The 12,569-nt window shown below is 50.0% G+C and overlaps 1 protein-coding gene across 10 annotated transcripts in view; it reads left to right on the top strand.

The window, feature by feature from the left end:
• Positions 1–12,569, top strand: part of LOC140429586 (guanine nucleotide-binding protein G(I)/G(S)/G(O) subunit gamma-7) — a 336,292-nt gene that overhangs the window by 177,287 nt on the left and 146,436 nt on the right. Inside the window, exon 1 of one of the 10 annotated variants that reach the window (XM_072516799.1) lies at positions 10,049–10,184. The exons of the other annotated variants lie outside the window; for them this stretch is intronic. The gene's annotated coding sequence lies outside the window, so the exon portion shown is untranslated. Of the gene's footprint in view, positions 1–10,048; positions 10,185–12,569 lie in introns of those variants that run through there. 10 annotated transcript variants of the gene reach the window in all.

Here is a 12,569-nt window from a genome sequence, read left to right as displayed (position 1 = left end):
AGTCACAGTCTGCCAACTTGAAATTGCCTCATTTATGCCTACTCTTTGCTTCCTGTCTGCTAACTAATTTTCTATCAATGTTAATATATTACCCCCAACTCCACAAACCCTTATCTTGCCTGTTAAACTTTTGTGTGGCATCTTATCTTTTGGAAATCCAGGTATACTACATCTACTGGTTCTCCTTTATCCACCCTACTAGTTACATATAAGTTGGTTTATATTGGCCTTGAGGCCCCATCAATTTTCAAGGCTGGCCTTGATTTTCATAATGCCAGAAAGTTGCAAGTAGAGGCAGCACTCACAGGCAGATTGCCATTCAACAGGGTTAAGAGCATTCATGGTCTTCCTAGCCCTACAACGATCATGTTAAGAAAGATATTTATTGTTGGCCTGTTTTATATGGGTCCTTTTAAAGTTAATGGCTTTCATCAAAGACAAATTTCGCCAGCAAAGGAAGGAGATGCATGGAGACTGGTCAAAGGCCATTGAGGGAGCAGTAGGACCTCTGCAAGGATCGTTGGACCAGGTAGAGAAGTGCCTTGAGGCACAAGAGGTAGAAGTGCCTTGAGGCACACGATACGCGAGGTAGAGAAGGTGGTGTCCAACCAGAACGATCGGATCGTATTCCTTGATCGGGGTCCTGGAGGCGGGGGGGGGATTCTCCAATATGGAACGCAAGTGTTCATGCCGCCGTGAACACCGTCGCGTTTCACTGGTTTCACGGCCGTATGGGGGCCAGCATGGCGCTGGAGCGGTTCACGCCGCTCCAGCCTCCTTTCCCGGCGCCAACTCGTGCATGCGCGGGGGACTTCTTTTGCGCGCCGGCCTCGACTCAACATGGAGTCGGTGTTCAGGGGCCGGCCGTGCCAGAAAGTAGGCCCTGGGGGGGAGAGGCCGGCCCGCCGATCAGTGGACCCCGATCGCGGGCCAGACCCCATTGGAGGCCCCCCCCGGTGAAGGAAGGAGCCCCCCCCCCCACACACAGGCCGCCCCTCCCGACTGTTCGCGCAGAGTTCCCGCCGGCAGCGACCAGGGGTGAACGGCGCCGGCAGCGACCAGGGGTGAACGGCGCCGGCAGGACTCTGTCATATCGGCGCGGCCGCTCAGCTCATCCGGACGGGAGAATCGGCGGCCCGGCCCCATACAGTGGCCCGCGGCCAGTGCCGCGCCAAATGCGCCGGCGCAAATGGCACCGATTCTCCGCACCTCGGAGAATTGCGTGCTGGCGTCGGGTTGTCGTGGCACAGTTGCGCCGATTCTCTGGCCCGGCGAGGGGCTCGGAGAATCGCCTCCAGGGTGTCCTGGGGGACATTTGCAAGTCTTTGAGAGTGAAGGTCGAGGAGTAGGAGAACCAGTCCAGGCGACAGAACCTGCGAATTGTGAGTCTGCCAGAGGATGTGGGAAGAACAAGCGCCACAAAACATGTGTCGAGGATGCTGGCCATGTTGGTAGAGGAAGGTGGTGCTGGACAAGGCCCCAGGGGTGGACAGGACCCACAGCTCCCTAAGGCAGAAGCCGAGAGCAGGGAGCCACGGGCGGTGATTATGCGGTTGCTCCAAGTCGTGGAGTAGGAGAAGATCTTACAGTGGGCCAAGGAAAAGCGAGACTGTGAATGGGAGACGAATCGTGCCCGAATATACCAGGACATTGGTGCGAAACTGGCGAAGAGGCGTGCAAGATTTAACAGGGCCAAGGCGGTGTTGTACCGAAGGAAGATTCAGTTTGGGGTGCTGTACCCTGCAAAATTGTGGGTCACGTTTGAAGTCCGGGTGTATTATTTCGAAACGCCGGAAGAGGCCAATGACTTTATAAGGGACCATAAACTGGGGGGAAACTGAGAGTTGGTGGGAGATGGAGGAGCGATATCTGCAAAGGTTGGATGTTATGGTTATTGTGTGTTGCCGGGGAGTGGTTTTTTTTTCCCTTGGGAAAATCTTCACCCCCTGCCCCGTTTCTGGTGTTTTTCGTTTTGATGGGGGGCGGTTGCGATTTTGGTTACCAGAAACAGGAAAAAATGTTGAAATGAATCTCTCGTGCAAATGGAATTCAAAACTGTGAATCAAAGTACTCTCGGTTTAGTCTATCCCTAAACCAATTTTTCCCCCTGATTCCCATCTACTTCAATTTTGTTAGGGCTTTGGTCAAATGCTGCCTTGATGTCAAGGGAAGTCACTCACACCTCGGGCGGGATTCTCCCGCACTTGGCACAATGGCCCGATGCTGGCTCCAAGAGTGGCGCGAACCACTCCGGCGTCGGGCCACCCAGAAGTTGTGGAATCCTCCGCACTTCCCTGGGCTAAGCCAGCGGCGGCGGGGTTGGCGCATGCGCAGAACCGGCGGCGTGTTTCCTGCGCATGTACAGGGGGTTTCTTCTCCGCGCCGGCCATGGCGGAGCCTTACAGAGGCCGCAGTTCAGTGGGCCCCGATCGCGGCCAAGCCACCGTGCCCCCCCCCTCCCCACCCCCCCAGGGGCCAAATCCCCACCACCACCACCCCCCCCACCCCCCCTCCGAGGACTCAGCTAGCCACCCTCAAAGCCAAAGCCAGGTTCCGCCGGGATGGACCATGTCCATTTCACGCCGGTGGGACTAGCCGAAAACGGGCGGCCGCTCGGCCCATTGGGGCCCGGAGAATTGCCGGGGGGGGGGGCGCTGCCAATGGCCCCTGACCGGCGCAGCGTGATCCCCGCCCCCGCCTGAAAACCAGCGCCGGAAATAAACAGCTGAACTCCAGAGATGAGCAGGGGGTCGGAGAATCCCGCCCCTCATAACTGGAGTTCAGCTGTTTTTTTATTAATTTACAGGATGTAGTGTCGCTGGCTCGGCAGCAATTAGTGTCCATCCCTCGTTGCCCTTGAGAAGGTGGTGGTGAGCTGTCTTCTTAAACCGCTGCAGTCCCTGAGGTGTAGGTGTACCTGCAGTGCTGATGGGTATGTGCCAAGATTTTGACCCTGTTTGGACCAAGGTTGTGATGAGGTCAGAAGCTGAGCATCCCTGGCAGAAGGGGAGGCAGTGGTGTAGTGGTATTGTCACTGGACTAGTAATCCAGAGACCCAGGGTAATATTCTGAAAATCTGCGTTTGAATCCCATCAGGACAGATGTTGGAATTTGAATATTTTTTTTTTAATCTGGAATTAGAAGTCTAATGGCGACCATGAAACCATTGTCAATTGGCATTAAAAATCCATCTGGTTCACTAATATCCTTTAGGGAAGGAAATCTGCCATCCTTACTTGCATAGAACATACAGTGCAGAAGGAGGCCATTCGGCCCATCGAGTCTGCACCGACCAACTTAAGCCCTCACTTCCACCCTATCCCCGTAACCCAATAAACCCTCCTCATCTTTTTGGTCACTAAGGGCAATTTATCATGGCCAATCCACCTAACCTGCACGTCTTTAGACTGTGGGAGGAAACCGGAGTACCCGGAGGAAACCCACGCAGACACGGGGAGAACATGCAGACTCCGCACAGACAGTGACGAAGCGGGAAATCGAACCTGGGACCCTGGCACTGTGAAGCCATGGTGCTATCCATTTGTGCTACCGTGCTGCCCCTTGGTCTGGCTTACATGTGACTCCAGACCCACCAGCAATGTGGTTGACTCTAAAATACTCTCAGGGGTAGGCAATAAATGCCAGCCAGACAGCTAGTCATCCCATGGAATAATAAATTTAAAAATAAGAAGCCAGACCGAACATTGGTGAATATGTACCATTTGATAGCACTGTCAACGGCACTTCCATCACTTGCTAGTGAGCAAGAGTAGACCTGTGGAACAGTACTTGGCTGGGTTGGATATCGAAGAATCATCGAATCATACAGTGCAGAAGGAGGCTGTTCAGCCTATCGAGTCTGCACAAACCCTTCGAAAGAGCACCCTACCTCTGCCCAATTGCCTGCCCTTATCCTTCAACTCCACCCCACCCTAAGGGACAATTTAGCATTGCCAATCCACCTAACCTGCACATCTTTGGACTGTGGGAGGGGCGGCACGTTGACACAGTAGTTAGCACTGCTGCCTCACAGCTCCAGGGACCCGGGTTCAATTCCAGCCTCGGGTGACCGTCTGTGTGGATTTTGCACGTTCTCCCTGTGTCTGCGTGGGTTTCCTCCGGGTGCTCCAGTTTCCTCCCACAACCCAAAGATGTGCAAGTTAGGTGGATTGGCCATGCTAATTGCCTCTTTGTATCCAAAAGGTTAGGTGGAGTTACTGGGTTACGGGGATAGGGTGGAGGTGTGGGCTTAAGTAGGGTGCTCTTTCCAAGGGCCGGTGCAGACTCGATGGGCCGAATGCCTCCTTCTACACTGTAAATTCTATGATTCTATGGAACTGGAGCTCCCAGAGGAAACCCATGCAGACACGGGGAAAATGTGCAAACTCGACACCGACAGTCACCCGAGGTTGCAATCGAACCCAGGTCCCTGGCACCGTGAGGCAGCTGTGCCATTGAGCTGCTTTTTGTGGATAGGACTTCCTGGGCAATTTTCCACATTGTCGGATTGATACCAGTTTTGTAGCTACATTGGAACAACTTGGCTCGGGACATGGCTAACTCTGGAGCATAAGTCTTCAGTACTACTGCCTGAATGTTTTCAGAGCCCATAGATTTATAGTACCCAATGCCTTGCTATCACATAATGAATCAAATTGGCTGAAGACTGGCATCTGTAATGCTGGGGACCTACGGAGGAGGCCGAGATGCATTTAGATCAGTACTTGAAACATCATAGCATACGAGGCTATAGACCAAGTGCTGGAAAATGGGATTAGAATAGATAGGTGCTTGATGGCTGGCACAGACCCGATGTGCCATAGAATCTCTTTCTGTGCTGTCACACTCTGTCTATCCACCTGGCACTTCTGCCTGAAGGTGGTAGCAAATGCTTCAGCAATGTGTTTTGCACTTACGCGCTGAGCTCCTCTATTATTATTGTTTTTTGTTTTTTTAAATAAATTTAGAGTACCCAATTCATTTTTAACAATTAAGGGGCAATTTAGCGTGGTCAATCCACCTAGCCTGCCTCCTCCTCCTCCTGTTAGTTGTTTAATTGTCCACCACCATTCATGACAGGATGTTGCCAGACTGTATAGCTTTGTTCTGATCTATTGGTGGTGGGATCATAGAATCATAGAATTTACAGTGCAGAAGGAGGCCATTTGGCCTCAAGTCTGCACCAACTCTTGGAAAGAGCACCCTTCTCTTTCCACACCTCCACCCTATCCCCGTAAGCCAGTAACCCCGGCTAACCTTTTTTGGACACTAAGGGCAATTTAGCATTGCCAATCCACCTAACCTGCACATCTTTGGACTGTGGGAGGAAACCGGAGCACCCGGAGGAAACCCTCGCAGACACGTGGAGAACGTGCAGACTGCACACAGTGACCCAGCGGGGAATCCAACCTGGGACCCTGGAGCTGTGAAACAACTGTGCTAACCACTGTGCTACAGTGCTGCCCCACGGATCACTAACCTCTGGCTGGAAGCCTGCGTTTCGGAGCTGGAGCGACATCTGGGAACACTGTGGAGCATCCACTAGGCGGAGAGTATTGTGGATAGCACGTACAGAGAGGTGGTCACACAGCAGGCTCAGACTCCACAGGCAGGACATGAATGGGTGACCACCAGGCAGAGCAATAGGGCTAGGCAGGCAGTGCAGGAATCCCCTGCAGCTATCCCCTGCAAAACAGATGTACCGTTTTGGATACTGTTGGGGAGGATAGCTTCTCAGGGGAAAGCAGCCAAGTCTGTGGCACAGTTGGCTCTGCAGAACAGCAGGAGAGGAAAAGGACAAAACAAGCTAAAGTGGTGGGGGATTCAATAGTGAGGAGAACTGATCGGCATTTCTGTGGCCACGAGCACGGCTCCAGAACGATATGTTGCCCCTCTGGTGCCAGGGTCAAGGATGTCATGGAGCGGCTGCAGGGCATTCTGAAAGAGGAGTGTGATCAGCCAGAGGTCATAGTACACGTTGGTACAAATGACATAGGTAGAAAGAGGGATGTGGTCCTGGAACATTAATTTAGGGAGTTAGGCAGAAGCTTAAAAAACAGGACCTCTAATGATGTGATATCGGGATTACTTCCTGTGCCACGGGCAAGTGAGTTTAGAAATAGAAGGATAGGTCAGATAAACATGTGGCTAGAGGGATGCTTCAGGAGGGATGGCTTTAGATACTTGGATCATTAGGATTGCTTCTGGTGCAGATGGGATCTGTATCAGAGGGATTGGTTGCACCTGAATTGAAGGGAGTCAAATATCCTAGCAGGGAGGTGTGTTCATGCTACTGGGTTGGGTTTAAACTAATTTGGAAGGGAAGTGGGATCCAAAGAAATAGTGCAGTGAGTGAGAAGATGAAGTGAAATATAGAGGATAAACCAGGCAAGTCCAGTGGGCAGAATAGACAGGGGTATGATAAGGCACATGGAGGACTGGTAGGCTAAACTGCATTGATTTCAATGCAAGAAGCCTGATGGGTAAGACTGATGAACTCAGTGTATTGATCAGCACATGGAACTATGACATTATTGCAATCATAGAAACTTGGTTGAAAGAAGGGCAGGGCTGAAAGCTGAACATCCCAGAGTATAAATATTTCAGATGGGATAGGTAGGAGGTAAAAGACGAGGAGGAATTGCATTATTGATCAGGGAGAACATCATGGCAGTACTCCGGAATGATACCTTAGTAGTATCCTCAAATGAAGCCAGAGGGCCAAATTTAGTAACGAAAGGGGGGCGATCATGTTGCTGGGAGTGTACTGTAGACCCAATCAGTCACGGAGAGATAGAAAGGCAGATATGTAGGCAAATCTCTGAGAATTGTAAGACAAATTGGATGATAATAGTAGGGAATTTCTATTTCCCCAGTATAAACTGGGATAGTCAAAGTATGAAAGGCTTTGGCAGGGCGGAATTCTTAAAATGCATCCTGGAGAGCTTTTGATGCCAAAGTCCCACAAGGGAGGGATCTAGTTTTAGAGAATGAAGCATAGCAAGTGAATGAAGTTTCAATGGGGAAGCATTTTGGAAGCAGTGACCATAACTCAGTAGAATTTAAGGTAGTTAAGGAAAGGAATAAAGATGGACTGAAATTAAGGTTCCTAATTGGGGGAGGGCCTTTTAATAAAATAAGACAGATCTGTCCAAAGTTAACTGGGAGCAACTACTTGTAAGAAAATCTACATCAGAGCAGTGGGATTCATTCAAAAACGAACTAGAGAGAGTACAGGGCCAACATGTTCCCATGATCGTGAAGGGAGGGAGCAATAAGTCCAAAGAACCCTGGATGTCAAGGGATATCCAGGGTTGGATAAGGAAAACAATGGAGGCTTATGGCAGATACCGAGGGTTCAAAATAGCAGAAGCCCTAGAGGAATATAGAAAGTGCAGGGGGTTATTTAAGAAATAAATTAGGAGAGCGAAGAAGGGACATGAAAAAGCACTGGCAAATAAATAAAGGAAAATCCAAAGGTGTTTTATAAGTATATTAAGAGCAGGAGGTTGACCAGGGCAAGAGTAAGGACCAACGTTGCAATTTGTATGTGGAACTGGAAGATATAGGTGAGATTTTAAATGAGTACTTTGCATCTGTGTTCACTACGGAGAAGGATGATGTAGGTATAGAAATCAGGGGACCACATTGTGATTTACTTGAACAACTTAACATTGAGAGGGAGGAGGCATTAACAGTTTTAACGGGCCTAAACGTGGATAAATCTCTGGAGCTAGATGAGATGTGTCCCAAGTTGCTGTGGGGGGCAAGGGAGGAGATTGCAGCAGCTCTGACAAAAAATTTCAAATCTTTTCTGGCCACAAGGGAGGTGCCAGAGGACTGGAGAACAGCTAATATGGTGCCATTATTCAAAAAGGGAAGTAGGGAAAAAACAGGAAATTACAGGCCAGTGAGTAACTTCAGTAGTAGGGAAACTACTGGAAAAAATTGTTTTTCCTGGAGCAGAGAAGGCTGAGGGGGGATCTGATTGAGGTGCATAAAATTATGAGGTGCATAGATAGGGTGGATGGGAAGGTACTTTTCCCCTTAGCGGAGGGGTCAATAACCAGGGGCCATAGATTTAAGGTATTGGGCAGGAAGTTGGGAGGAGATGTGAGGAGCATCTTTCACCACAGGGGGTGTGGCTGGAATCTGGAACTCACTGCCTGAAAGAGTCAATCACAATGCCATGGGTCTGGACTAACATGTAAACCAGAACATGTTACGATGCCAGATTTCCTTCCCTAAAGAATATTGGTGAACCAGATAGGTTTTTACCACAATCAGCAACAGTTTTTTGGTCACCATTAGACTAGCTTTTAATTCCATTTGTATGAATTGCAATTCTAAATTCTACCAGCTGTCATGATGGGATTTTAACCCGTGTCCCAAGAGCATTAACCAGGGCCTCCGGATTACTAGTTCAGTGACATTACCCCTACGTCACCACTGCCTCCAAGCCAGAGCTGAGGAAACTCCTAGCTTGAGTCCTTGCTTCTCCCAGCCATTTTTCTTCTCAGCGCATGACATTTTGACGGTAAATGAAAGTTTCTTCCCAAAGGCACTGCAGCTATTAGGAGTGCAGGCTGGGAGGTAATTTTCAGACCTTCTGCCTCACTCTGCCAGTGCATTGTCCCTTTCATGTCATCTGATACCATAAAATACTAAAAATAACAGCTATACTTAAGAAATGTACGTACATCTATGCGCACAACCCTGAGATTCACATGTACAATTTGCTGTTGGAAGCAGTAACCCACCTTCTGTGTGTTATAGCACTTTGGGCAGTTTTCTTCCAGGAGCTATATTAATTTGTCACTCAAGTAGAACACTACAAATTTTGATATGCATAATTTCAACTTGGCACAAGTGCTTTATCTCATATCATATGCTGGTGGCAGTAAATGACACAAAATGTGGGTGACGTTTAACTCAAAAGTTGCCATGTTACATAACATGAGTTGTTTATCAAAGCAATCAGTGATCAGATATTGTAAAACATGAGGGAGGGATTTGATAGAAATTAACAAACCAAAATGCTGAAAGATGCCTGCATGGCCAATGATGTTAAAGAAAATTAGCAAATTCTGAAAGCACTATAAATGTTGCATGATTGCAACTAATAATTTCAATGGCTAGTAAGGAAAGAAAATTAGTACAGTGAAAAGTACATTCTTAAATATACACAAGGGCTTTGGTTAAAAAATCAATTGTGATTGACTTTAAAATTCGGAAACATTTCCATGTACTCCACAAGAGAGAGGCCTCAATTTAACATAAACATAGGCCTCAATTTAACAGAAACATTTCTAAGTGGCCTTTTGGGTGCGATTGGCAGGATGTTTCAAGACGGCAGTGTTGGCGAGATTGCGACCCATATTTAACAGCACTTAGTACTGGAAATGGGCCCCACAAACTTCTCGCCATTTCTGGCTGCCTCGCCATCTGATTTGCCAGACTTGCGTCTCAGCATCTCGCTGATAACAAGGGGGTGCTACTTTTAAGTGATTCCTCATCACTCACTCCCAGTCAACACACAAGCATAGCAGCGCGCAGAGCTGCTCCTTGCTTTGGCATTGCTGACCTGACCAGGCTGCTCGATGCTGTCAATGAGAGACAGGAAATCCTGTTCCCCCGAGATGCTCGGCGGGCCAGCAGCAGAGCCACCAATACCACCTGGGAGGCAGTGGCAGTGGGTGCCAGTGCTGCCAGCATGACCAGGAGAACCAGCATCCAATGTCGGAAGAAGACCAATGACTTCTACAGAGTTGCAAGGGCACGTTACCACCTCTCTCCTGGCACCAGTTCCGCCTACCACCCCTCAAATTCCTAATTCCCCCCTCAGATCACTGGCTGACACCTCACACCCTCCCCACATCCAATCTTCGTGCTTGTTCCTCAGCACCCCCTGGCACCCACCAGCACAACCACTTTATCTCCAATTGCGGTACCCACACCTGCCAATGCTGTAGATCCTCCCAATCCATCAATCGTTCGGCTCGCAAAGCCCTCTCTTTGTCCCCACAGGAGAAGCTAGCCCATCATTAGCAGGAACCTGCCAAGACGAGGGAACGGAATACCAGTGATCCAAGTCCTCACCCCCTATGAGGGACAGGCCCTTGAAATTGCGGGATTGGCCCAGGAGAGAGCAGTCACTGAAAACGAGGTTGGCCTGCATCACAGAGGTGAGGATCCAAGCCTTTGTACAAGATTATCCCAGAGCTGATGCAGAGGCTAGGACATAGCCGTGAAATTTAGAAGGGGATGTCGACGACATTCGAGTGAGTGCATAGCCGATTGGAGGAGGCCCAAAGGCTATAGGCGCAGGAGATGATACTGATAATGTGTGGCACCGAGGCCAACACTGCTAGGGTGGTGACTGCAGTGGAAAGCCTGGAGCACGATGTTGGCACCTTGAGTGGAGCTGCGCAAGGCATGGCTCAGCCTGTGACGACCATGGCTAACGGCCACAACATCATGTCCCAGATGCTGAGGGACATGGCCCAGACGAAGGTGGTCATTGCCGAGGTATTGCAGAACATGGCCCAGTCACCGAGGATCGACACCATGGTGCAGCCAATGGCAAACCTCCTGGACTGGCAGAGCCAGATGACGCCAAGGCCCCTGGAGCTCACTCCAGCTGCCCCTCCATCTATGGAGACCCCCAGGGCTCTACGGGCACTACCAAGGAGGAAGAGGTGCTGGAAGCCAATCCGTGGCCTGCCACCAAGGAGACAACAGCTGTCTCCAATCCTTCGGAATTTCCCTCCCACCGCCCCGTCCGGCGCATCTCAAGGGCAGCAGGCAGAACAGGGTGGCACGGCAAAGCCAGCAACACTGGTAAGTCGGCCAGGGCCCTCTGGCTCCAGGTCCTCCAGAGGAGGTCCGCCAACGGCATCAAAGGCCACAGCAGGCTGCCTCCACCACTGATGTGCATACTGGGGACACACCTAGACGTAGCAGTAAACCACAAAAGTTCCAAGATGAATGAGGATCACTGATTGGGCACCAGGGTTGGAGAGGTGGGGGTGGGAGGTCACTATCTGTAGCTAGGGCGAATGTAAATGTCACCTGTTCACAATTAAAACATGTTACAACTGATACGTGCAAAGCCTCTGTCACATTAATCTTCACAGAGGGCCTGCACAGTGGCTCAAGATCGAACGCCCCCGATGCAGACCCCATTCAGAGGATGGGTGTGAGTGCGCTGTTCGCAGAAAGAAATAAGTCAGGCTTTGGCATAATCTGAGGAGCACCAGATCTTACCTCACAGCGAGTGATCATCACTCTCCTGCCTAGTATACTGACCCACTGACAGTGCCAACACAGGACATCACCCTAAGGTGATGTTACACAGACCCTGGGAAGGTGGATCAGGGCAGTAAGGATTTCGTGGGGGTTGGGGGGAGCAGAGATGGTGGGAGGGACATATGTTGAACATTCGGGGAGTGGAACCCCTTCCTGTTAGTGGACTGTAGCTTGTGATATGCTGCACAAGTCCCCGCTCAAGCCCTGGAATGAACCGGTGGCATAGAAGTTCAAGGCTGCGGTGACCTGCATGGAAGGGGATGTTCTCCTCCTCCTCCAATAGATGTTGTTCTGTCTCTTTGTTGAGACAGAGCCACCTGTGGCACATGCTGTCTGTCATCTCCTCGAAAGATCAACAAAGCATGTGCACTTTGGGCCATTGCTGACGTCCCCCTCCTAGGCCTGATGGGCGGCCGGGTCTTCAGGGTGTGCATCGGCTCCTGCACATGGGGTGCCACCTCAAGCCTGCATCGATGCTGTTGCCTTCTCCGGCGTTTGATCACCTAGGCTACCATCAGCATCCCTAGTTTATGCTCGGCGGAATAAACACCACCATCCATTTTGGGCTCTGTAAGAAATTAAAGAAGGAGCTAGACCGACAATCAGTTTGGGCTTCCAACCCAGGACCCTCAAATCCTCCAAGCCTCCTCCATCCTTACATGTCCTGCCTTCTCTCAGAGCGCCAACCAGCAAGCTGGTTGTGCTGTAAAACCTCGCTCTGCACACTCATCCCCAGCCACAGCAGGAGCCCCTAGACCCCAAACCCCTGCCGCGAACATTAGGGAGTCAATACTCAGGTGCCCTCCCCTGATCCACACACTTACCTCAGGTCGAGAGGATATCCCCAGTGCTGAAGGCCAGCTCTTGAGTGTTTGATTGTTGGCTGCTGTCTCTGTGGTGAGGGCGCGTCTAGAGTTCAGGAAAGTGTTCAGGCTTCAGAGTTTGATTTCAATGAGATGCAATAATCAGTGTCTGAGACACGGCACGTGTACCCACGAGAAGCCACTTGAGTAATTTTTTTTTTCTGCTGACAAAAACGGTCAACAGTAACAAAGATTTGAAAATCAACTCTGTAATATTCCACATATCACACTGAGCTCGAATCAACAAGGAAATGTCACTGTTCCATATCGGTACCAATATAAAGCTATAGCAGCCCATTTTCACAAAAAAACACGTGGTATCACCTCTTACAGATTCCTCAACAGAAATGGAGGATAAGCCTGGGAATGTTTTATCATGTCCAGAAATTTGTTGTAGAA

Source organism: Scyliorhinus torazame, chromosome 9 (genome assembly GCF_047496885.1).
Source record: "Scyliorhinus torazame isolate Kashiwa2021f chromosome 9, sScyTor2.1, whole genome shotgun sequence".
Taxonomy (NCBI): domain Eukaryota; kingdom Metazoa; phylum Chordata; class Chondrichthyes; order Carcharhiniformes; family Scyliorhinidae; genus Scyliorhinus; species Scyliorhinus torazame.
The sequence above is the reverse complement of the archived record's forward strand: the minus strand, read 5'-3'. Positions and strand labels throughout refer to the sequence as shown.